The sequence below is a fragment of the Macrobrachium rosenbergii genome, chromosome 36 (assembly GCF_040412425.1).
Source record: "Macrobrachium rosenbergii isolate ZJJX-2024 chromosome 36, ASM4041242v1, whole genome shotgun sequence".
Lineage (NCBI taxonomy): Eukaryota > Metazoa > Arthropoda > Malacostraca > Decapoda > Palaemonidae > Macrobrachium > Macrobrachium rosenbergii.
Window position 1 is genome coordinate 8,027,918 of NC_089776.1, and position 25,000 is coordinate 8,052,917.

The window sequence follows — 25,000 nt, forward strand, 5'->3', positions numbered from 1 at the left end:
GAACTGGAAGAGCCGGAGGGTACGAAAATGCGAAGAGGGGAAAACAGAGGAATAGAAAAAGGGCGATAATCAAACAAATTAGACGAGACGGAGCCAGTGCAATGAAGTGAACAGTGAATGACACGGCGAGAGAAAAATGACGGGGAAGAAGAGAGAAGGGGAATAATCGAGGAATTCATGACGTGGGGAGGGTTTGAGAGAAAAGGGGGAATAGGGAGAAAGCGATTGAATTATGGAGGACGATACAAGTGGAAGGGAGGTAAGAAGGAGAGGAGTTTGAAGGAGACATATGATGCATCTGGGAGAGAGAGAGAGAGAGAGAGAGAGAGAGAGAGAGAGAGAGAGAGAGAGAGAGAGAGAGAGAGAGAGAGTTGCGTGATGTTTTAAATAAATTACAGGCTCAGTTGTAAAGAGAGAGAGAGAGAGAGAGAGAGAGAGAGAGAGAGAGAGAGAGAGAGAGAGAGAGAGAGAGAGTTGCGTGATGTGTTAAATAAATTACAGGCTCAATTGTAAACGTTTAAGAGAGAGAGAGAGAGAGAGAGAGAGAGAGAGAGAGAGAGAGAGAGAGAGAGAGAGAGAGAGAGTGTGTTTTAAATAAATTACAGGCTCCATTGTAAACCTGTGAGAGAGAGAGAGAGAGAGAGAGAGAGAGAGAGAGAGAGAGAGAGAGAGCGTAATGTTTTGAAATAAGTTCCAGGCTCCATTGTAAACGTATGAGAGAGAGAGAGAGAGAGAGAGAGAGAGAGAGAGAGAGCGTGATGTTTAAAATAAATTACAGGCTCAATTAGAAACGTTTGAGAGAGAGAGAGAGAGGGTTGCGTGGTTTTAAATAAATTACAGGCTCAATTGTAAACGTATGAGAGAGAGAGAGAGAGAAAGAGAGCAATATTCAAAGCAATACCTTCTTTGGTCTCGTCACCAACTGCGTTCTTGTGTTTCTTCTCCCAACAAAATTTAATGTCGACAAAACTAATATTAAAAAAAAAAAAATAATGATCGTTAGCATCCAGTCCTCTGACGTCAATCACTGAAATATGCCTCGAGAAATTGGTGGATCATTTTGTTGGCGCTAGCTTATAAATGTCTATACATACATACATATTTATATATATATATATATATATATATATATATATATATATATATATATATATATATATATATATATATATATATATATATATATATATGTTTACAGTGACCCTTTACATGCATGCAGAATGCAGGTACAGGCCAAGAATCGAGAACATAGGTTGCATGGCTACCACCTCACGTACCTCGGATGAAATGGGACATCTGAAATAACCCACGAGCCACGTAATAGCATTGACAGTGATTGATGGATGGGAATATCGAACGGACCCCTCCAGTTTTAAAAAGGCGATTTTCTCATACAGGTAATTTTACATAAGAAAAGTACGCATGTAATTATATGCAGTCTAAATGATTTCGTAAATATTCATGAAAGTATTTGCAAGAAAATTATCATTATTATATATATACATATATATATATATATATATTATATATATATATATATATATATATATATATATATACATATATATTTATATATATATGTGTGTGTGTGTGACGAACTCCAATGGACAAAAATGACATGAGATTTCTTACGTGCCTTCAATTAAGTACCATGAGCTTGCAAAGGAAAGCAAGTGTCATAAATATTCGTGCAAGCATCTGCAACAAAGAAAAAATCATAAATATTCATACAAGCATCTGTAAAAAAAAATCATAAATATTCATACAAGCATCTGTAAAAAAATATCATAAATATTCATACTAGCACCTGTAAAAAAATATAAATACTCATATAAGCATCTGTAAAAAAATATGATAAATATTCATGAAGATTCTCTCTCTCTCTCTCTCTCTCTCTCTCTCTCTCTCTCTCTCTCTCTCTCTCTCTCTCTCTCTCTCTTCCTGACGCGTATTTCCGATGAAAGTAATTTCTCAACGTCTCCCCTGTTGCTTCGTCGATTTTGGCAAGGGGGCGGCGTGCCCGGGCCACGTCTGTAAGGCTGGTAAAACCCAAGCATTGGTGCTTGTGTGTGCTACTGCAGCAAGCAATTGTCGCTTGCGCTGTTTTCTGTAGTAGTTGATTTTCCTTTTTTTTTGTCCATTACTTTTGCTTATTCATTTTTTCCATTTTTAGTTTTCTGTAAAAGAAAATTATTGAGATGGATTTGTCTGTCCGTCCGCACTTTTTCTGTCCGCACTTTTTCCTGTCCGCACTTTTTTCTGTTCGCTCTCAGATCTTAAGAACTACCAAGGCTAGAGGGCTGCAAACTGGTATGTTGATCATCCACCCTCCTATCATCAAACATACCAAATTGCAGCCCTCTAGCCTCAGCAGTTTTGATTTTATTTAAGGTTAAAGTTAACCATGATCGTGCGTCTGTCACCGCCAGATGTGCCAACAATACAGGCCACCACCGGGCCGTGACTGAAAGTTTCATGGGCCGTGGCTGAGAGTTTCATGGGCCGTGGCTGAGAGTTCCATACAGCATTATACGCCGTACAGAAAACTCTATTGTGCCGAAGAAACGTCGGCCCATTTTTTTACTTGTTCATTTTTTAAAAATATGCGCGCGTTCTTACATACATAATTCGTTATATAAAATAAGAACGTTTCGTAGTGCGCATGCGCGGTAATTAAATAATCATGTCTGCTGCCTTTAGATTAAACGCAGTAATCCAAAATTATCCGCCAAGATCCTTGTACCTTTTTGTAAGAAAATTGAGAACAATGAACTATCTTATATTTATTTTGTTACCTCTTCTTCTTCTTCTTCTTCTTCTTCTTCTTCTTCTTCTTCTTCTTCTTCTTCTTCTTCTTCTTCTTCTTCTTCTTCTTCTTCTTCTTCTTCTTATTATTATTATTATTATTAAATTTTGATTATGACCTTCAAGTCTACATCCCAAGATATTATTATTTATTATGTTAATTTTTATTATTATAAAATTTTAACGTATCTGACCTAATAAATTTCTGTATTCTCCAAGATATATGTATTTACTTCTTTCAGTGAACACCATTAATATTTACTTTGGAATAAATTGTTAACTTTGGTCTGGTTTTCTAATAAATTTCTGAATAATAATCTCCATTAATAATAATTATTTCTTTAATAATAATAATAATAATATTCTTTTTGGAAGCTTGAATTTCAACTCACTGGCCCCTTTGGTGGGCTTATTCCATATGAATAGGGTTCATCTTCTGAATAATAATAATAATAATAATAATAATAATAATAATAATAATAATAATAATAATAATAATAATAACAATTAATAATTAATAGTAATAATAATCTTTGAATTTCAAACTCACTGGCCCCTTTGGTGGGCTTGTTCCATATGAATAGGGTTCAACTTCTGAATAATAATAATAATAATAATAATAATAATAATAATAATAATAATAATAATAATACTTCGTTTTTATGATGCCTAATTAGTGAAAGTAATTGAATGATATGCAGTTTGAATTATGTTTTAATGAAGAGGCTTTAGATCTGTGCATAAAACAATCTAACGTAATCTGTAAAATTATCTTTCTCACAGCTCAAATAACTTCGTCGATTAATGGTCGACTCTTTCCTTGGTAAGTTATTTTCAATGATTGGTTGATTGGTTTATCATCTGTTGCCCTGTAGCAGGGTAGTGTCGTCGGTGCACCTCACGTGGTGCACTGTAGGCATTACTGAAGGGTTTTTGAAGCCGTCCTTCTGACCGCTAGCTGTACCCGCTTCTTAGCCTTCTAGTTTATCTCCTTTCCAATCTTGCTGTCCAACCTCTCCAACTATTAATTCATAGTGGAACTGTGGGATTTTCTCCCAGTTCCACCTTTAGCCCCCTGTACTTCATCTCCTGTATTGTCTAGGTCTCTTTACTTTGCTGTCCAACCGCTCCAACCCACTCTCTTCACTGCCTTAACCGCTGAATGTTCGAAAGAGCTTCAGTGCTTTGGCTTGGGCAGCCTAGATTTCGTGAAATTAAATTAGAAAATGAAATGAGATCACCTGCTCTGACAGGTATTTCCACAGGTACATTTCTGATCTCACGATCCCGCCTCTTCTTCCTCCCCTGAACGTCAGGCCGCTTTGTCACGAAGGGAATTTCCTGAAAACTGTTTTATATATTTTTCACGAAAGGAGAAAATATATCTGTTCGTTGCTCTGTAATCTAACGGCTTCTCTCTTTGTTATATATTTCTTTTACTCTGTTTATTTATTTATTTTTTTGGGCCGCTTTCTCGTCAGAGAGATTTCTGAGCCATCGGATATTTTTAATATCGTTCTTTGTACACTGATGTTATGACGTGGAGTCTCTCTCTCTCTCTCTCTCTCTCTCTCTCTCTCTCTCTCTCTCTCTCTCTCTCTCTCTCTCTCTCTCTCTCAATTTTAGCTGATGATACAATTGTCAATTAAGGGTTTTGTAAAACATGTATTTTACTCTTTACGTTAAAAAGATACCGTGTCAGTTTTTTAAAAATTAATAATTTCAAACACACACACAATGATTAAAGGTCGTGAATCATAATTCAGGTGAATCAGAGTTTCGTGATTCACAACTCTTTCCCGACAGGAGGTCACGCTGATTAAATATAGTTTCATCTGTCGAAGTTCCTCATATAAATGTCATGTAATCCTTGAATGATCAGTTTCGTGGTACGAATAACTCACATTTCTTTATTGAATAGTTAGTTTGTTACTTTTAATAATTAGTAGAGGCAGAAAATTGATTGATTAATCTGTTTTGTTTGTCTTGGCGTTGCAACACTAACTATTTGCAAACGAATCGGTGTTGCAGATTTGAGCCTGTTTCAATATAATGTTATTTCCAGATTTAAAATTTTTGTTTATTAAGGAACTATAGCCCATGTTTTTAATATATTTTTTATTTCCAACTTTCATATTTTTTATTCTTTCATTAAAGAACTGTAGACGGTGTTTTTGTCATAATTTCTTCGATAATTCATATTTCGTATCCTATGATAATGCAAAATTTTTTATAAAAAGAATTTAGGTTCTCACCCACAAGACGTCAACTGCCCAGTGGTCCTTCCTATGGCATTCCCGATGGGTGCTAGTGCTGTCAGTGTACCTCACGCGGTGCACTGTAGGTATTACTTATATATATATATATATATATATATATATATATATATATATATATATATATATATATATATATATATATATATATATATACACACACACCTCGTTCTTTTCTATCAAATCTCCTTTCGTGAAACTGTCCGCCATGAAATAATGAGAAATGTTCCTTAAACTTCTTCACTTAAGAAGTCTTAATCTTGGTATGACCTTTTGTGCACTCTTGATGAAGTATATATCACCTTGATCTCCCCATCTATACTAATATTTCATATCTAATATTTAATACCGCGTTCGGATTTATACTGTGCCAGCGGTTGTCTCTCACAAGGCTGGGGACTGTGATACTGATGTGTCACGACGTTTGAAGGTTACTGGGGCATGCCTTGGGCATTGGGGTATTGATAGAATTGCCAACAGTAAATATAGAAATATGTTTTAGATTTTCACGGCATTTGAATTTGAAGATTTTTTTCCGAAAAGGGAATGATTTTGAAGCGATTGAATTGAATTTTTTTTTATTAAATTGAGAAAAATATTTATAGTATGAACCAAAAAAAATTGACTGTTTTAAAAAAAGAGGATAATATTTATAGTATGCACCCAAAAAAATTTGATTGTTTTAAAGAGCGAAAAATATTTATAGTATGCACCCAAAAGGAATTTGAGTGTTTTAAAGTTGTTGGGTATTGTGATAACAAAGGCTTTTGACAACTCCGCCCCCACCGAAAAAAATGGGAAAGGGAAAATAATGAAGCACTTTTAAAAGTCAGTCTGATTGTTTTTATATGAATGTTCTCTGACCCAGTTATGTTATGGGGGAGACCATTCTCCAACGCATACACACACACACACACACACACACAAGAAAACAGATGCACAATTCATAGCTACTCATCATCAAAACATCTGTCCACATACAGATGCACTCAATTTATAGTTATCCACCACACACACACACACACACACACACACACACACACTCAATTTATAGTGATTCATCACACACACACACAGATGCATTCAGTTTATAGTTAACTACCACACTCTCTCTCTCTCTCTCTCTCTCTCTCTCTCTCTCTCTCTCTCTCTCTCTCTCTCTCTCTCTCTCATAAACAGATGCACTCAATTTACAGTTATCCAACACACACACAGATGCACTCAGTTCATAGTTAACTACCACACTCTCTCTCTCTCTCTCTCTCTCTCTCTCTCTCTCTCTCTCTCTCTCTCTCTCTCTCTCTCACACACACACACACACACACACACACACACAAGGAGAAATACAAACTTTTGATCCAATCCCTTCCATTTTGAGGCGAGATTTAAACCCTAATTCAATCCGAGAGAAGAGGGAGAATAATAATTCAAAAGGATACACAGTTGAAACGACATTAATACTGACATCTCCGTACCTTGATTTGTTACGCTTTGGGTACGCAAGGGTAACTTACGTTGTTATTTGCTTTGCTTGAGTTCCCCCTGAAAAATCCCGTTTTCACTCGCCGGTTGCCTGAGGCCACAATACCAGTCATGGAGAGAGAGAGAGAGAGAGAGAGAGAGAGAGAGAGAGAGAGAGAGAGAGAGAGAGAGAGAGAGTTTGTACCTTTGTATTTATATGGAATTTTTCCTTTTGAAATAGATTTTCATCTTAGAAATGAATCTAGATTCAACTTGTGGTTTATGAGAGAGAGAGAGAGAGAGATTGTGTTTATATACGTTATATTCCTTATCTCATTTGTATGAAATTGCATAATCTTCGTGGAAGGTTTTCTTATTAATTTTTAATAACCATCATCATCATTATCATCATTACCATCATTATCATCATCTTGTTCTTCTTCTTTGTAAATAGAATTACATTTATCTTGAACAAACTATATTAAGCGACTAAGCTAAGATAATTCTTCAAAATATGCATTTCATATATGGGTAGTGAATAAGTTGCGCTATATTAAGCTATAATTATTTTGCATCGTGGCATCATATAACCTTTTCAATTAGTCAGAGTAATCTTTGTTAATTGCATATTTTGATTTATGATTTTTTGGAAATTTCACCCTGGGGGATCTTTATTTAACTCATTTAACTTTTATTCACTGAAGTTTAGTACACGTTTTCTGGGTATTGCCGTCAGCGCGCTTCATGCGGTGCACTGTAGGCATTACCCAATGTTCTTTGCAGCGTCCCTTCCGTAGGCCCCTAGCTGCAACCCCTTTCATTCCTTTCACTGTACCTTCGTTCATATTCTCCTTCTTCCAGCTTACTTTCCACCTTCTCCTTACAATTGATTCTTAGTGCAACTGCGAGGTTTTCCTCCTGTTACACCTTTCAAACTTTTTACTGTAAATTTCCGTTTCAGCGATGAATGACCTCATAGATCCCAGCAGTGCTTGGCTTTTGGCCTGAAATTTTATATTCTATTATAATCTGAAGTTTATCAACGAAATCGACAGTAAAAGAAGCTTGCGAGGAACTGCCTGAAATGCAAATAAAGAAACAACCATCACAGCCCAACCTGACAACACACCACTTCAACAATATCTACCAAAACATTAGAAAGTGACACATCAGCCTAAATTACTAGAACCGGCTATTCAGCCTAGCCAATCTTCCAGCACTTTGAGTTGAATTGAATTGAATATAGAATTTAGGCCAGAAGCCAAGCTCTCCTGGGACCTACGAGGTCATTCATTGCTGAAACGGAAATTGAGAGCAAGAGGTTTGTAAGGTGTAACAGGAGTAGAACCTCAAAGCAGTTACACTATGAATCAATTGTTAGGAGACGGTTGAGGAAAGTATGATGGAAGAAAGAGAATATGAAAAGAGGTATGATAAAAGAAACGAAAGGGGTTGCAGCTACCCCCCTATGGGGCACAGCACTTTTAGATACAGTTGTAAACACGATCCTCACTATAATGGTGATGCGAGCTCTTTGCTGACATTGATAAAAGCAGTTGCGTCTGTGCTTGCAGTCATTAATCGATGGGTTCGAGGAGTGTGACGTCGAAGCGGTGCTTTGATGAGCCCTGAAGGGATGGTGCATGGCGAATGCTTGTGTATGGACGAGAATGCGAAACTGATTTTTGATTTGCCTATGTATACACATTTTTCTGAATTGGTCATTTTTGCTTGTTTTAATCTCTGATTAAAAATATGATTATAATTAAGTGTAATGAATGATAATTATAAATATATATATATATATATATATATATATATATATATATTAAGTGTAATGAATTAATTATATATATGTATATATATATATATATATATATATATATACTTACATATATATGTGTATAGATTTATATATATACTTACATATATATATATATATATATATATATATATATATATATATATATATATATATATATATATATATCCACACATTTGTTTGACTTTGCAATCTGTGAATTACTTTAATACACTGCACATCCCAAAACATCATTGAAAGGTAATTCTGAAACGCATGATGTTGACGCATGTCATCGAATTTTTCAAGAAATCGGATGTCATAAGCCATATTTCACTTGCAGTGACTGTGACAAGTCCATGTCAAAGGTGACTGATGGCCAATCACAGTCGAAGGTCAGTTGTGAAGTGTGTTGCCCTCGGCTTAGTCAAGACGTTTTTTTCTGCCTGTCAGTCAGTCGTCCCAGACTCTTAATCACGTCAGTCTTGAAATTCATAATTGGATTTCTAATTCAGTTAGTTGACAGTTCTTCCGATTTTTGAACTTAGTTTCGAGTTTGGTTGTGATTTTTTAGGCATCAGGTTTTCGTGTGTGAATTTTTAGGTATGAAGTTTGGTTTTAACTTTTTGAAGTCAGGGATTTTGCAGATCAGATTCCGTCGTTTATCTGTATGATGTGAAACAGATGGCCGTCCCCAGACAGTGATAATTCAAGTGGCTTCTGTCAATACTTGAAGGAGCCGTCTCTTCTCTAGCAGTAGTCCCTTATGCCAGATAATTAATTTATTTAACTTTGCAGTTCAGTTTTTATCATTGTTTCGTAAATCTTTCAAAGATTAATTCATTTATTAAACTTTGCAGATCAGTTTTAGTTTTCTGAAAAGAAAACCATTGTGCCGGCTTTGTCTGTCCGTCCGCATTTTTTCTCTCCGCCCTCAGATCTTAAAAACTACTGAGGCTAGAGAGCTGCAAATTGGTATGTTGATCTTCCACCCTCCAATCATCAAACATACCAGATTACAACCCTCTGGTCTCAGTAGTTTTGATTTTATTTAAGGCTAAAGTTAGCCTCAGTAGTTTTTAAGGTCTGAGGGCGGACAGAAAAACACTGAAAGAATTCATATATCGCCTCGTGAAAGAATGAAGATTATATATTTCGCTGAGAAAATATCCAAGCTCTAATATTCCAGAGCTTGGAAGGAGAAGGGCAGAAACGGTCAGAAACAAGTAATGCTGATGATGAATTAGTGAATATTGGAGTTATCGATTCAGTTCTCGCAAATTCCAACAGTAATTCTGATTTGTTTGTGAGGGAAATGAGGTCCGCAGTTCAGCTGTTGTTAAAACAAAGCTCGAAAATGCTGGATGAATTCTGGCAAAGTTAAACCAAAGTTCATACCCATAATTCTGGTTTAAATGAATTCCTGCAGAGTTAAACCGAAGCTCATACCCACAATTCTGGTTTAAACCAATTTTGGCAATGTTAAACCAAAATTTACACCCATAATCCTGGCAAAGTTACACCAACGTTCATACCCATAATACTGTTTTAAATTCTGGCAAAGTTAAACCAAAAGCAACACCCATAATTCAGGTTTAAAAGAATCGAATCGAAGTTCACACCCACAATTCAGGTTTAAAAGAATTAAACCAAAGTTCACACCCATAATTCAGGTTTAAGAGCATTAAACCAAAGTTCACTCCCATAATTCAGGTTTAAGAGCATTAAACCAAAGTTCACACCCAAAATTCTGGCTTAAAAGAATTAAACAAAAGTTCACACCAAAAAATCTGGTTTAAACGCATTCTGGCAATATTAAACCAAAGTTCACACCCAAAACTCTGGTTTAAACGAATCCCGGCAATAGTAAACCAAAGTGAGCCTTTAATTCTGGGCTTTAATTACGGACAGAGGCGACGAGACTCGCAATCGGGCCGTTTGTTTGTTTACCCCGGAAAGACCCATCCAGGTGATGATGTTGGTTGGTGATGTTGCTTTAGGTCAGCCGAAGTTTCGCCTTCTGCGACTTACGATTTATGGAGCGAGACGGGGCGACGGATGCCACCGTGCCATATGCCAGGGCACCGGTGATGATGGTTTCTTCTTCTTCCTTACTCTCGTTTGACTGGGTATCGGGGTATTTGTGCCAATTTCCCCCCCTCTCTCTCTCTCTCTCTCTCTCTCTCTCCCTTCCCCCTCTTTCACCTTTCAACCTGTTTTCCCTGATGCTTTCCTTCACGTTTCTCCCTCCCCTCCCCAATAATTCCCCCACCTTCTCCTCTACTCCTCCCTCATTCCCCCAACGATTCCCCCCCCCACCATTCCCCCTCCCACGCTGATCTCAAAACACTCCTCCCACACCTTCTCTGTAGTGCTCGCCTCTGCGAGGGTAACCCCTGCCCCCCCACCTCTCACTCCATCCTGGCATAAAAAAAATTAAATAAAAAATAAAAGGGCAAAGGTGTTTTTAATAGTTTAATGATCTTTTTTTTTTCACGTTCTTTCATTCGTTTCTTAGTCCTTTTATAGTTAGGTTTCTCGTTTATGATGAATATTTCGGATTTTTTTACCTCCATATATTCAGGTCGTTATTTCAAATTCAGGTCTTTGTCAGACCGCCAGGTTCCTCATGATGCTTTCTCCTCATATATATATATATATATATATATATATATATATATATATATATATATATATATATATATATATATATATATATATATATATATATATATATATATATATATATATATATATATATTCTATGTCATTAATTCAAGGTGAAGTATTTATCAAGCTGCCATTTCTCTCTTCATATTAAATTTAGGTCTGCTTTTGTCATACCCTCACCTTTATTATACCCATAAGTAACTCCCATTTTATTTCATTCCCTAATATGTATATGTAGTATATACATACACACATATATACACACATATATATATATATATATATATATATATATATATATATATATATATATATATATATATATATATATATATAAAATATCTTCTAATGCCAGTCAGCTGGGGTATAACGAACCCACCGTTTTGCGACTCGGGATGACTTACGAGGGCGGCAGAGCCCATCTCGCTTTCAAGCATTCGTTTGCTTGTAACAAATGTGGCGACGGTTTGTGTTTTCATGAATATGATTCATGTGCCACAGATATAGATTCGGCAGTGGCGTTTACTGGTGTTCTGCCATTTTGTGCCGGATTAGCGCTCCGGAAAATACGCTTTTGAATGTTGGTCGACTTTCAGTCATTTTTATATTTGGTCTTTGGAGAGATCCCTGGTATAATTTTTGAAAGTATTTTCTGTTCCCGTTGCTTTCTCTTGCTTTCTTTTTGTGAATTAGGTTGGTTTACGTTATGGACTTCACAGAAAAAGTACTGACTTTTTTTTTTGTACTTTAGTTTGTCCTTGAGAATTTCAAACATTCGAATTCTGAGGAGAATATTCAGGAGTGAGTTTGGGTCGAATATTCTCAATGTTGCCTCTACTTATTTATTGCTTACCTACGGTCTCTCTCTCTCTCTCTCTCTCTCTCTCTCTCTCTCTCTCTCTCTCTCTCTCTCTCTCTCTCTCTCTCTCTTTTTTGTCAGCCATTAACCTGTTAATCACTTCCATTACCGTTTCCTGCCCCCCCACTCCCCCTCTCTCTCTCTCTCTCTCTCTCTCTCTCTCTCTCTCTCTCTCTCTCTCTCTCTCTCTCTCTCTCCACCCACCCCGTCTCCCATGCCCACCGTCATGCAGACGGGCGGAGAGAGAGATGTCCGACGACTCCGCCCCCTTGCCACCCTTCTACCCAGGGCATGGAGAGAGAGAGAGAGAGAGAGAGAGAGAGAGAGAGAAAGGTAAATTGGCATCACTTCTGGGCGCTTTCTTGCGCGTGGGGCTCCCGCTTTAAAGAAAGCACCCCCGGGGCATAGTATAAAAAGGGGTGGCGAGGCGCCCTTTGCGCATTACTTCGCGTGGACCCGTTCCGCAGAGAGCCAGAGGTTCAGCAGAATCAGGCGGCAGGACACACACACAGAGAAAGATAGAGAGAGAGAGAGGCCCAACGCCCTCGCGCCCTCCGTTCGTTTGTCTCCCTCGTCAGCGCTTGCCCGAGAGGACTACTCCCTTTTTTGGTGTGCCGAGTCCGCCAAGGTACTCTTCATGGCAGAGGTGGAAAACAAGAACTTAGTCGTCACTTATGTTATACTTCTAGCATTCGTAGTGGTGTTATACATGCTGCTGGAAGGCATCGTCTTTTAAACAAAACAAAAAAAATCCCCAACCCCCTCCCATGAAGGATATGTCCCTATAGCCCTTAATCCCTCCTCCCCTCCTCCCTTGCCCAAACCCTTCAACCAGTTCCTCCTTCTAACCGTTACAGAGATCCGGTCACAGTGACGTAATTCGTCCGTAACTCCAGCGTATTCGACCCTTATCCATCCCCGACACAACCCTGTTTTGTTCTCCAAGTGCCCCGCCGTCGAAGTCGTCGTCGAAGTCGGAAGAAGAAGAAAGAAGAAGAAGCAGAAGAACAACAACCTGATAAAGGGGATCACAGGACTCCCCCCTAACCAACCAACTTTGCCTTCCCTCTCGACTGGATTGTTGTGAAAACCGAAATGGAGAACAAGTCCCTGGCCAGTACCTATTTCATCCTGCTCTCATGCCTCGCTTTCCTATACGTTGTCCTTGAGGTGATCTAGGGAGTTCGATCCGATCAGTAGAAGAGAGACTTGGGTAAAAATCTAAAAAAAAAAATACAGAACTGTAAATCTTAATCATCTAAAGGCTTTATACCAAGGCACTAACAGCTTTTAATAAGGTAAAACTTCTAGAGTAATGTTTGGTGTTGAGAACAAATCACTCGCTTACACTTACGCTATACTCTTGGCATTTTTGCTCGTGCTGTACTTTTTCCTAGAAGGTGCTTTCTTCTAACCACTAAGCATCGCTGAGGAAATTTAGTAATTGTATCCTCATAAGGCCACTAAATCTTTCTGTGCTCATTAGTGAACGAGAGACCTTGCTTTTTGACATCTGCCTAATCTCGGTAACAGTTTTCTGACGGTTTCTCGTTGTGTCTAACAGTGCCTGCGTCTGAAACCCTTCAGGCGGGAAGAAGAAAGAGGCCGTTACTAACATCATGGAGGAAAACAGGAGTCTCGGCATTACTTACTTGATATTGGTGGCATTCCTCGTTGCTCTGTACATCATCTTGGAAGGAGCGATGTTCTAGACGACCCCCTCGAAAGTATTAGAAAGACTCGCGTGATTTCTTGTCAGTCGGAAAGTCTCTGTTTTATTTCGAGTTTCATCACAAAATGGAGGAGAACAGAAGCTTGGGATACACTTACCTCATTCTGCTCTCTTTCCTCGTCGCTCTGTACGTCATCCTCGAAGGCGCAGTGTTCTAAAGACCTTTGGGAATCAGAGACGGAAACCAAAAATTTGAAAAGCGACGAACTTTAAATTTTTTGAGCTCCGAAAAAAGTGCTGCGATTTTGATTCAAGATGGACGAAAACAAGAACCTCGGGTACACTTACCTAATTCTCTTGTCTTTCCTCGTTGCAATTTACGTTATATTTGAAGGCGCTGTGTTCTAAGAGACTTTAAAAAAATAATAACTTTTCAAGTGTTTAAAAGAACTTTTATTCTCTCGTATTTTTGAAGTGAAAATTTTTCTCTCTCAGCATTTTCAAAATGGAAGAAAACAGGAATCTCGGATATACCTATCTCATCCTTCTGGCTTTTCTTGTAGCTCTGTACATCATCCTGGAAGGAGTGATATTCTAAGACTGTGATAAAACCAATATCCTTCATACCGTTATTTTATGTTAGTAATCCGTTTGTAATCGAATTACTTCAGAATGGACGAAAACAAGAATTTGGGTTACACCTACTTAATTCTTCTATCATTTTTGTTCGCCCTCTACGTTATTCTGGAAGGGGCAGTTTTTTAAAAAAAAGACTATTTCCATAATTAAAGAGATATTGCAGTAATATGATTGCCGTAGTATGGCAAACGACAACGCCAATTTATTTCATAACTACATCGTTCTGATCGTTCTTCTCGTGGCTTTGTACGTCTTCGTCGAAAGCTCAACCAGTTAGCAGAATAAGACAGTATAATTAGAGAGAAAGAGAGAGAGAGAGGCCCTGAATATCCTAACGTGTCGAAATCAAGTTTGTTCATTTGGACGATGTCAGTCAGTGAGAACAAAAACCTCATTTACTGGTATGTGGTTTTCGTGGCCTTTCTCATGACCGTGTACATCACATTTGAAGCCACTATCTGAATTAACTTTAAAAAAATTTTACGTAACAGACTGAATAAGTGTTTTAAAAAGTGGTACTCTTTCTCGCATAAAAAAACCGAGGTCTATTTTTCGACTGCTTAAAATTCACTGCGCCCAAAATGACTGACCTCGAGAAGCAAGTTTTCGGGTCGACTTATGCCGTGCTGCTGTGCTTCCTGCTTGTCGTGTACACGATCTTCCAAGCGTGAGGGCACGCACACGACTTCCCGACAAGAAGCAGCGAGCCTGAGCTCACTGAGAGACCTCTCAGCCTAGCCTGAAGCTCTCTGGAGGCGGCAGAGGAACGAACAAACAAGCAGTAGCCTGACTATCTTCCTCTTAAAACTTCAAGAAGAAGAAGAAGAAGAAGAGTGTGATCAGGAACTTGTATTTAAAAAAAAAAATTAATAAACTAATCACCAGGAAACCGAAGTGGCACCCAAGAACTGTTATCAGAAGCATGTTATTGAACTAATAATACCTTCTCTTGACCCTAGAATAGCCTCAGGTTCATTGCGGAATACGCTGGAGACCCTTGACCCAGCCTTGACCCCGACCCTTCTCGCTTGAGCATCGCAACCTCAAACCCCCCTTTTTTTCTTCTCTCTCCCACCTCGTGCCCTTAGACGAGTGTTTGCAAGGCTCAGAGCGAAAGATTTGGCAGAAGAAAGACAGTCGCCTCTGTTACTCACCTGGGGTCGTCGCCGTCCGTAGAAGAAAAGAAAGTTGTTAGTAAATTTCATACATTCTGATCTTCGTACATTTTGATTTTGATACATTTTTTGACGAGCAATGAATTAATGCCACTCAGCTCTAGCTAAAATAATATTTGTATGCTCTGTAACTTGTAGTTTTAAGCTTGTTACATTTCCTTCTATTCTGATATAACTTTGTCCCTTTAGGAAGTTTTTTTTTTTATAAAATGTATAAATTCTTATAATTTTTTCTCTCTCTTCTCGTAATCCTTCCATTATCACAGCTCTCCTGTTTGAAACTACACAAGAAACTCGGCTGCAAGGCGAACCTCACAGACGAGATTGTACGAAGTTTGAAGAAGAAGAAGAAGAAGAAGAAGTAAACCAGAGGTTGTATTCTATCACCAGAAGAGGTTATCACAACTGAAGAAGTAGAAGGGCGTCTTTTCAACCAAGCTATCTGCAGAGGCGAAGCATCTTTTGTCAACCAACCATCAGTCACCATGGACTTGTATCTCATGTCGCCCGTCTTCCTGAAGAAGATGATGCCGAAGTCATCGTCAGCCGCCTCTCCCTCTCCCGACGACTCCCCGGGGTTGAAGGACCTCGACCTGGACGACGCGCTGCCCGAGAGGGAGGAGAACAGCGAGAGCGAGGGCGAGATGGACCCGGGGGTGTCGTCCTACTACCGCAGCGGGAGGCGCCGTTCGAGCCTCGACCGGATGCTGCGACAGCACGCCTACATCATCATCTGCATGGTGTGTTACGCCTGCACGCTTCCCGGACAGGTTACCTGATGCAGAGGAGGAGGACGTCCTTCTGCTAGTCGCTCCTACTCGCTTTTTTATTTATTGTAAATTGTTTACATTGCTAGTCAGAGCGTCGCTGAACGGCTTGTTTTTGGTTTTTCATTTCTGCTGCCGATGAAAGCAGCGAAGGTCTGCGAGACGATGTTAATGTTATGATGATGTGTTTTCGCCCACTGGAACGTCGCTGATCAGACATTAGGCGCGCCATCTGTGTGGGTTGGTGAGAGTATACTCATGTGTATTGCCTTTCTGCAAGAATAGCTCAGTTTGCCTCTTGATATACATATATACATACACAAATATTGATATCGTGTTAGTTAGACGTAGATAGCCACTTGAGGTAGGAAAATTGACAGGAAATGTTCAATTGTAGATTTTGTTCTCGTAGTCACGAAGAGTATTTGAAATTGCATGTCACTTGTGGTGTGCGCATTTCCTTGAAGTAATAACTTAGAGTAAATCACTGAATTTGATCACAGTGCGTAGTTCTAGGATTCATACTGCAATAGCATTGTTGTTCACAGTACTTAGGCAATAGTGAAACTTGCGATTGACTAGTTTTCATACACATTTATATAACTGTTGTTTGAAGCATTGTTTTTTTAATGACAGTTTGGTGATCTTGCATACATTTTCTCTCCCGTACCACTAATGCCATGAAAGTGATTTTTCTCTCTGTAGTCAGTCGTTCGACACTGTAACATCTTCACTGCGTCGCTTGGATTTGGGTGTTCACTTTTGACCCGTTTTTAGACTTCGGATCAGAAGTGACGCCGAAGAGAAACCCTTTCAATATTCTGATTTTTTCCTTCTAGTACAAAAGGAGTAGTCTCTTTCTTGGGCCTGTGTTTTTTTTTATCTTTTTTTTTGGGGGGGCAGAAGAAGTCACCTTCAAGTGAGTGGCTCGGATCATCCGGTTTTGTGGAGACGAGACCAATTATCTGGTCTCTTTTTTGCTTTCAAGTCTTTGCTTTCAAGTGATTGATGGGTCTCCAACCATAGGCGAAACATCAGGAGGAGTAAGAGGGCGATTGCGAGAGTGAAAGTATTAATATAGATTTTTATATCGAGGTTATATCTATATATATATTTGAAATAAATCATTTATTATTTTGTGTTTCAATACCTTAGTACGCATACTGTTTCTCTCTGCAAAGTGATATAGATAACTGAACAGCTGCGCTGTCCTTGAAGTTTACCTTTGGGAAATGAAATTAATATAATCTCTAGATGTCTGTGCCTTTATATATTTTAAAAATGAATTAGATGCAATGACACAGACACAAAAAGGAAGTTTCTCTAAACTGCCAAGGTTTATATAATATGTAATACTAGCTGACCAGCCCTGTGCTACCTGGGAAAACTCTGAATGACAGCCACTAAACTCTCTCTCTCTCTCTCTCTCTCTCTCTCTCTCTCTCTCTCTCTCTCTCTCTCTCACACACACAACTACCAAGGTTTTTAAAATATGTAATACAAGTTGACCAACCCTGCGCTACCTGGGAAAACTCTGAATGACAACCACTAAACTCTCTCTCTCTCTCTCTCTCTCTCTCTCTCTCTCTCTCTCTCTTAAGATAGTTGCTTCAGTTACATGCCCTACATTTCTTACATTTTATATTTCACCCCTTCTCACCCCCCATTCCTATCAGGGCTGAATTTGGACTTAAGGACATCAGGAGTGTCACTATTCATCTCAGCAACCTCGAAAGCTATAGATTAGATTTACAATGAGCAGAATACTGATATTCAGCACTATTCAGTGACAAATTCCCCAGACCGACTTCGCCACAGAACGAGTCATGAATCATTATTCCTAATCTTGCCTTATTTTAAAATGTAGATATATATATTTCACTATTTTTCGTATGGTGCAGAATGATCGTAACAGTCCTTGCAGCCAATATTTTATTATGATAAAATATTAAAGGATGGAACGTAATGTTCATTTGTTAGTGTATTACTTTCTTATTTCCCATTTCGATGTATACATATATTGGTATATATGTATGTATATATATATATATATATATATATATATATATATATATATATATATATATATATATATATATATATATATATATGTATGTATGTATGTATGTATGTATGTATGTATGTATGTACATATAAACATACATGCACACGGCACATAAAAGAATTTTCTGTAAGAACTGAAGCGTATGGAGAGACCGTAGTAAGTTAAATTTTTTTAAGAGATTGATAAACGAAGTTCGTCTTTGAATTTAGTTGCTATGAACCCAAGTGTGTCTTCATTAGTGTGTGTGTTGGTGAGTGTTTGCTCGCTTGCTTGAGTCTGTTTGTGAGGCGTGTGGGTGCCTGATTGCTTTTGTGTGATAAGCCAAATCACTCAGGGCTGAGCCGTTGAACTGGCTATAGCGAGGTTTTCATCTGACTCGGAAAGAGATATTGCCACGTTTAACTTAGAAAGAATTTGAGTTATACTTCCCTAATGTTGGAAGTTGGGAGTTGTGAGGCTTAAGAGAAATCATCTTAAGGAATAGATGGAAGAATTAGGTGACATATCTATTTCTTATTGCCGTCAGCTTCCAAGAATTCGATGAGAGTTATAGATCTGATGGCCAATATTTCTTGCCAGCTCTCTCTATCAGCTGGACAGGTTTGCATATGATGATGATGGTAAACCATTAAAAATACAGTTCCTGAAGCTTGTTTTTTTTTTTGCCAACGTTAATTGGTGACTGGAATTAGTATATGAATGCATAAACTTGAATACACATATACGTAAAGATACATATGTATATGTAGCGCAATTGTATCGTAATTTGGTGTATTTCTTAAGAGAGAATTGCAGTCTAGTTAAGTTAGTAGTGAAGGTGAAGAAGAAGTTAACCAGTGTTCTTGGTGAACCCTCTTGCTCGGAGCCAATTTCCTGAAGACTGTTATTGCTGTTGATATCAGAATTTCAAGGATGTTTTCTCTCAGGAGCAAATGATTTTTAAAATATCCAACTGAAGTCTGACTTTGTTGTATCTAGTTTTGGTTGATACAATTTTCACGTATATATACAATCTTTTGCCATATTTTTTGTACTTAATTGACTCATTTTGTGTCAGTAGTTGTTGATTTGCCAAGTTTATGTCAGACGGAAAGAGGCTGAGGAAATATTTTTTCCTTAAATACCGTGCATATTCGCACGAACGAAATCCGATGCCCATGTATCTAAATTCAGGGAGCCTCCTTGTTTGTGCGTTGAAATAATGCTGACATTTAAAGAAAAAAGAGGAAAACTAAATAAAAAATTATTAAGGAAATAACTCGAAGTTGCCAACGACTGCAGACAACATACCTGCAGCTCCTCCGGGCGAAAATATCTTATTGGCAGAATTAGCCCCCGGCATTGTGCATTGCTTGCAACTTTTAAAATCTCAGGTCCCCGATGCCAGTGCACTGCAGCAAGGGTGTGTCCAAGCGCGGCCTTTTTTTTTTTTTTTGTGAGGGCTTGCTTTAGACATTTGAGCATTTTATTTCCTAGATTTTTTTATATATATCCTTTTCAGTGCATAGCGAGGGTGTGTCCTTTTTTGTGAGTTTGAGCTTTTGTCTGCTGTTGATTTTATTTCCTAGGTTTATTTTTATATATATATCTTACCTTACAGTCTCTTCAGTGCATAGCGAGGGTGTGTCCTTTTTTGTGAGTGCTTGCTTGCAAGCATTAGGCCTTTATTTGAGTTTCTGTCTGCTTTTGATTTTATATTATATAGGTTGATTTATATATATATATATATATATATATATATATATATATATATATATATATATATATATATATATATATATATATATATATATATATATATATATATATATATATATCTCTTCAGTGCATAGCGAGGGTGTGTCCTTTTTCGTGAGTGCTTGCTTGCAAGCATTAGACTCTTATTTGTGCTTTCCTAGTTTTATTCTTATGCATAACTTACTTTCAACCCTCTTCTAACAATTGTTTCGTAGTGCAACTGCGAGGCTCTCCTCCCGTGACACCCTTAGACCCTTCTTACTCTTAATTTTCCCTTCAGCGCTGAATGACCTCATCATCATAGGTCCCAGCGATTGACCTCCGTCCTGAATTCTATACTCTCTATCTTTCTATCTTCTATATATTTTCTTGTCTTGGCGGGTTGTCCGTTGCACATTTTAATCTTTATCATTCTATTGCTTCTTTTTTTTTTTTTGTAATTTCCTGCTTCCAGTGTATTCGCGAAGGCAGAGGAATAAGCACTGAGGATAATATTCTCCTAATTTTTATTACCTGTTCGGTATGAGGCTCAGATGTCATGCAAGAGCATTGCAAATGCCTGACGTTTCGTAATGTTGCATCATACCGCGTGTATGACGCGACGGAATGTAAGTAAGAGGTTTCGTGCATGTTGTCATATTAGACAAGAATATATCAAAGTATCCTGAGACCTGTGTATATATATATATATATATATATATATATATATATATATATATATATATATATATATATATATATATATATATATATATATATATATATATATGCATAGGTTTATGCACTATATGTATACATGTGCGTGTGCGTTTGTGTATATTTTTAATGCTATATGTATGCACGCAAACCTCTTTTTATCTTTTTGTCATCGATGAAAGTTAGAATTCATCCTCGTTACTCGAGTGGAATCGTAATCGGGGAAACTTCCAAAGTAGTGTCTGTCACTTCTGGATTAAAGTGTCCCTCTCCCCCCCCACCCCCACCCCTCACCCCCACCCCAGTTTATTTCCTGCTCCTATTGAGCCTGAACTTGTCAAGGGCATCGTGATGTTCGTCACGTTAGAGTTTGCATGCAGATATGTTTGCAAGAAGAAGAAGAAGAAGAAGAAAGAGAGAGAGAGAGAGAGAGAGAGAGAGAGAGAGGTCTAAAATCAGAAAAACACATCAACGGAGAGAGAGAGAGAGAGAGAGAGAGAGAGAGAGAGAGATCTAAAAAACAGAAATACACGTCAACGAATAGAGAGAGAGAGAGAGAGAGAGAGAGAGAGAGAGAGAGAGAGAGAGAGAGAGTTTTGATGCTGCTCCTTTGAGGCAGAAAAGCACTTTGCTACAAGAATTCAGGTGGCAGAATACCACTCGTGCTCTGTTACAACAGCGGTGTTACCAAACTTGTTTCCTTCGAGGGTCACGTGACCAATTCGAGGCGGCGTCATTTTTTTTTTTTTTTTTTTGTTGAGTCATTTCATCCATTTTGCATTGCACTTCTTTATATTGTCTTCGTACTCATGGTTGGAGGCATCAGAATTTTCGAAAACTCAAAACATTTATTACTTTATGTATGGTGGAGGGTAGAAAGTATTATGCCAAAGTACGAACTGAATCTAGAATTTAGGCCAAAGGCCAAGCGCTGGGACCTATGAGGTCATTCAGCGCTAAAACGGAAATTAACAGCAAAAGGTTTGAAAGGTGTAACAGGAGGAAAACCTCAAAGCAGTTGCACTATGAAAGGAGGTACAGTAAAAGGAACGTAAGGGGTTACAGCTAGGGGCCTAAGGAAGGCACGCTGCAAAGAAACTTAAGTAATGTCTACAGTGCACCGCACGAGGTGCACTGACGGCACTACAACCCTACGGCGTCTAAGTACTGTAGGAGACGAATTCTGAAGGTCTGAGGAATATTGTAGAAAAGTCTACGGATAATTCACATATCTTTTCAATGCTCACTCCTTGTATGAGAGAGAGATTATCCTGCAATATATTAAGAAAACCAGAAGAGAATGTGATAAAGGAAGGAAGTCTTACGCCAAAGGACTTGATTCCTATATCAGATTCTCTGAAATATGACAATAAAGGTAAATTTTAGCAAAATGGCAGCGAAAGTAACAAGTTGATTTTTCCGAACTGAACGATTTATTGTCATGTGAAAGCAAATAACAATTTCTATAAAAAATATTGAAGGGCAGAAATGTAGGCATGGATTTTTATTGCCATGTTTATTCGCCGATGTGTATTTCTGTTTTTAGGTCTCTCTCTCTCTCTCTCTCTCTCTCTCTCTCTCTCTCTCTCTCTCTCTCTCTCTCTCTCTCTCTCTCTCCATTCGTTGATGTGTGTTTCAGCTTTTCGATTTTCTCTCTCTCCCTCTCTCTCTCCATTTGTTGATGTGTATTTCTACTTTTAGACTAGACTCTCTCTCTCTCTCTCTCTCTCTCTCTCTCTCTCTCTCTCTCTCTCTCCTACCCTTGTCTTTCCAGCCGACTGGATAATCCCTGCCAGGGTCGAGACCACGACAATTATTGCATTCCTCTATCGGGGACGAATTGCATATGCATTTTTCGCTGCCAGTCCTTCCGATTTGATCTCGCGTAGATGGTCTTGCTTTTCCCATTTTTTGTACCGTGCCCTCGGGTTTTGATGGAATCATCCCTTTGGTTTTTGTTCTTTTGTTTTTGCGATGGAATTTATATATATATATATATATATATATATATATATATATATATATATATATATATATATATATATATATATATATATATATATGTCAACGTTTGTATATATATTCTAAAAGGATGGTAAGATTACAAAATTAGTCAGATATTGTTGTCAGTTATATTGCACTAGGTGGGACCATGCATATATACATATGCATGTTCCTGCCTGAGTGCTTTCTCATACATACATACATACATACATGTATGTACGTACGTATGTGTGTATGTATGTGAATGCACTTCTGTGCATAAATACTGACGTAGAACTTTTTCTTGTAGTATAAATTTAATTTTCCCCGACGTATTTATTTTGAGCGTTGATGAGCAAATAGCACTTTTTTTTTTGGAAGTGTCACTCGTGGCTTAGACCACGTAACCTACACTTGTTGTTGTTTTTCTTTGTTGTTGTTTTTCTCTCTGTATCTACTTGACTACAGTCACGGAGTGCCAGGTGTTGGCACCGGGCCCCGTTGCTGGTTTTCATTCTCGACCTTCGCTTCGTTTCTTAGACTTTTTTTCCGTTTTGTTTCTTAGATTTTTTCGCTTTTTTTTTAGATTTTTTTTTTTGCTTTATTTTTAGATTTTTTTTCGCGTTGTTTCTTATATATTTTTCGCTTTGTTTCTTAGATTTTTTTTCTCTTTGTTTCTTAGATTTTTTTTCGATATGTTTCGTAGATTTTTTTCTCTTTGTTTCTTAGATTTTTTTTCGATATGTTTCGTAGATTTTTTTCGCTTTGTTTCTTAGATTTTTTTTACGAAAATTTTTTTTCCGATAGAGGGAGAATGTCACTCACGTGTTTGTATTTATTATTCATTTATTTGAGGAAATTTTTGAAATCAATTATTCTTCCTTTTTTTTTGTACGACATTTTTTTCCCCTTCTTTTAGAGGGAGAATGTCACACGTCTTCGTCCTGAACATTGATTTAATTATGGAAATTTACTTGAATTAATTATCACAATTTGTGTATGTATGTACTTTCGTATATATGTCATTCTGGATGGAAATAGGTAATTAAATATTTAACCTCATTAATTTTTTTTAATTTTATGAATGTAAATTACCAGCAGTCATGATCATCAAGAGAATTATGAGCCGGAAGTGCGTATTCAGCTAGTTGTTTGAACCCGACGCCATTTGACGTAATCAAATCAGTCAGTCAGTTAATTTAGCCATGTGTATATATATATATATATATATATATATATATATATATATATATATATATATATATATATATATAAATATATAAATGTATATATGTACAGTATATATATAATATACACACTATATATATATATGTATATATATATATATATATATATATACTAAATGCTAATATTCTTGTCTTAAATTTTCTTTTTCATTTCCGTTAGCCATTTCAGTCCCACTATTTGGGAAAGGATGAAAGCTGCGTAAAAACAAAAGAGCATTATGTTGTTGCCAAACTTTTATTTTTATTTTTGCTTTGTTTATTTGCTGGTCGAGGGTAAACATCTCTGCTTGAGGCTACAACAAAGTCTACTCTGATGCTTTAGCCTAGAAAATTCTAGACCTTTAATTCCTGGTTTTGGTTCATCAGGAATTCATTAGCTTTCTAATTTTCTGCCTGTCACTCTTCAGTTCATCGTCTCTATGTGTTTATAGTATTCAGTATTTTTTCTCTTTTATTTCAGACATCATCTCGTTATTTTTTTTATTTACTTTTTAGCCTTGAAAGAATTGTTCTCAGGTAAAAACTTAATTGCCACTTATCCACGAAGTGGTTTTGATATATATATATATATATATATATATATATATATATATATATATATATATATATATATATATATATATATATATATATATATATATATGGTGATTATGTCATGATATGACGTCATCGACGCTTCATCCGAAGATAATTTTGTATTTATTTTATATCTCTTCTAAATTTTACCCATGGCTCATGGATATGGCCCCAAAATAAATATCGACTATTTTTTGCTTGATCATTTACCGCGTCAAAATGTTTCTTAGAACTTGCAAGAATTTATTTGCCAAAACTATTTTTCTGCTAAACGCTCAGGACATCTTGGACGCGAGGAATAAGTTAAAAGAAAACGGAGGATCGGATTCCCGTTTTCTGTGGTGAAGCCTCAATATACACACTGTTACGACATGGTTCAATGAGCGTGTGTATGTTGACTCTAATTGCAATGTTTATATGAGTAAACCACAATTTACCCATTAATTGTTCTTTGGATTAATTTCGACTCTGTTGTACATATTATATTCTTTTTGAATTGAGGTTCAGTTGTTAGATAGATTGAATTGATTGAATTCAACCCGTAGCTGTTGATAGCTGAGGGCGTTAAGTC

The 25,000-nt window shown here is 37.3% G+C and overlaps 1 protein-coding gene across 10 annotated transcripts in view; it reads left to right on the forward strand.

Moving 5' to 3' along the window:
• LOC136856597 (ligand of Numb protein X 2-like) overlaps nucleotides 1-25,000 on the forward strand; it is a 582,959-nt gene that overhangs the window by 331,448 nt on the left and 226,511 nt on the right. The window contains exon 1 of one of the 10 annotated variants that reach the window (XM_067134524.1): nucleotides 18,234-18,346. The exons of the other annotated variants lie outside the window; for them this stretch is intronic. The gene's annotated coding sequence lies outside the window, so the exon portion shown is untranslated. Of the gene's footprint in view, nucleotides 1-18,233; nucleotides 18,347-25,000 lie in introns of those variants that run through there. 10 annotated transcript variants of the gene reach the window in all.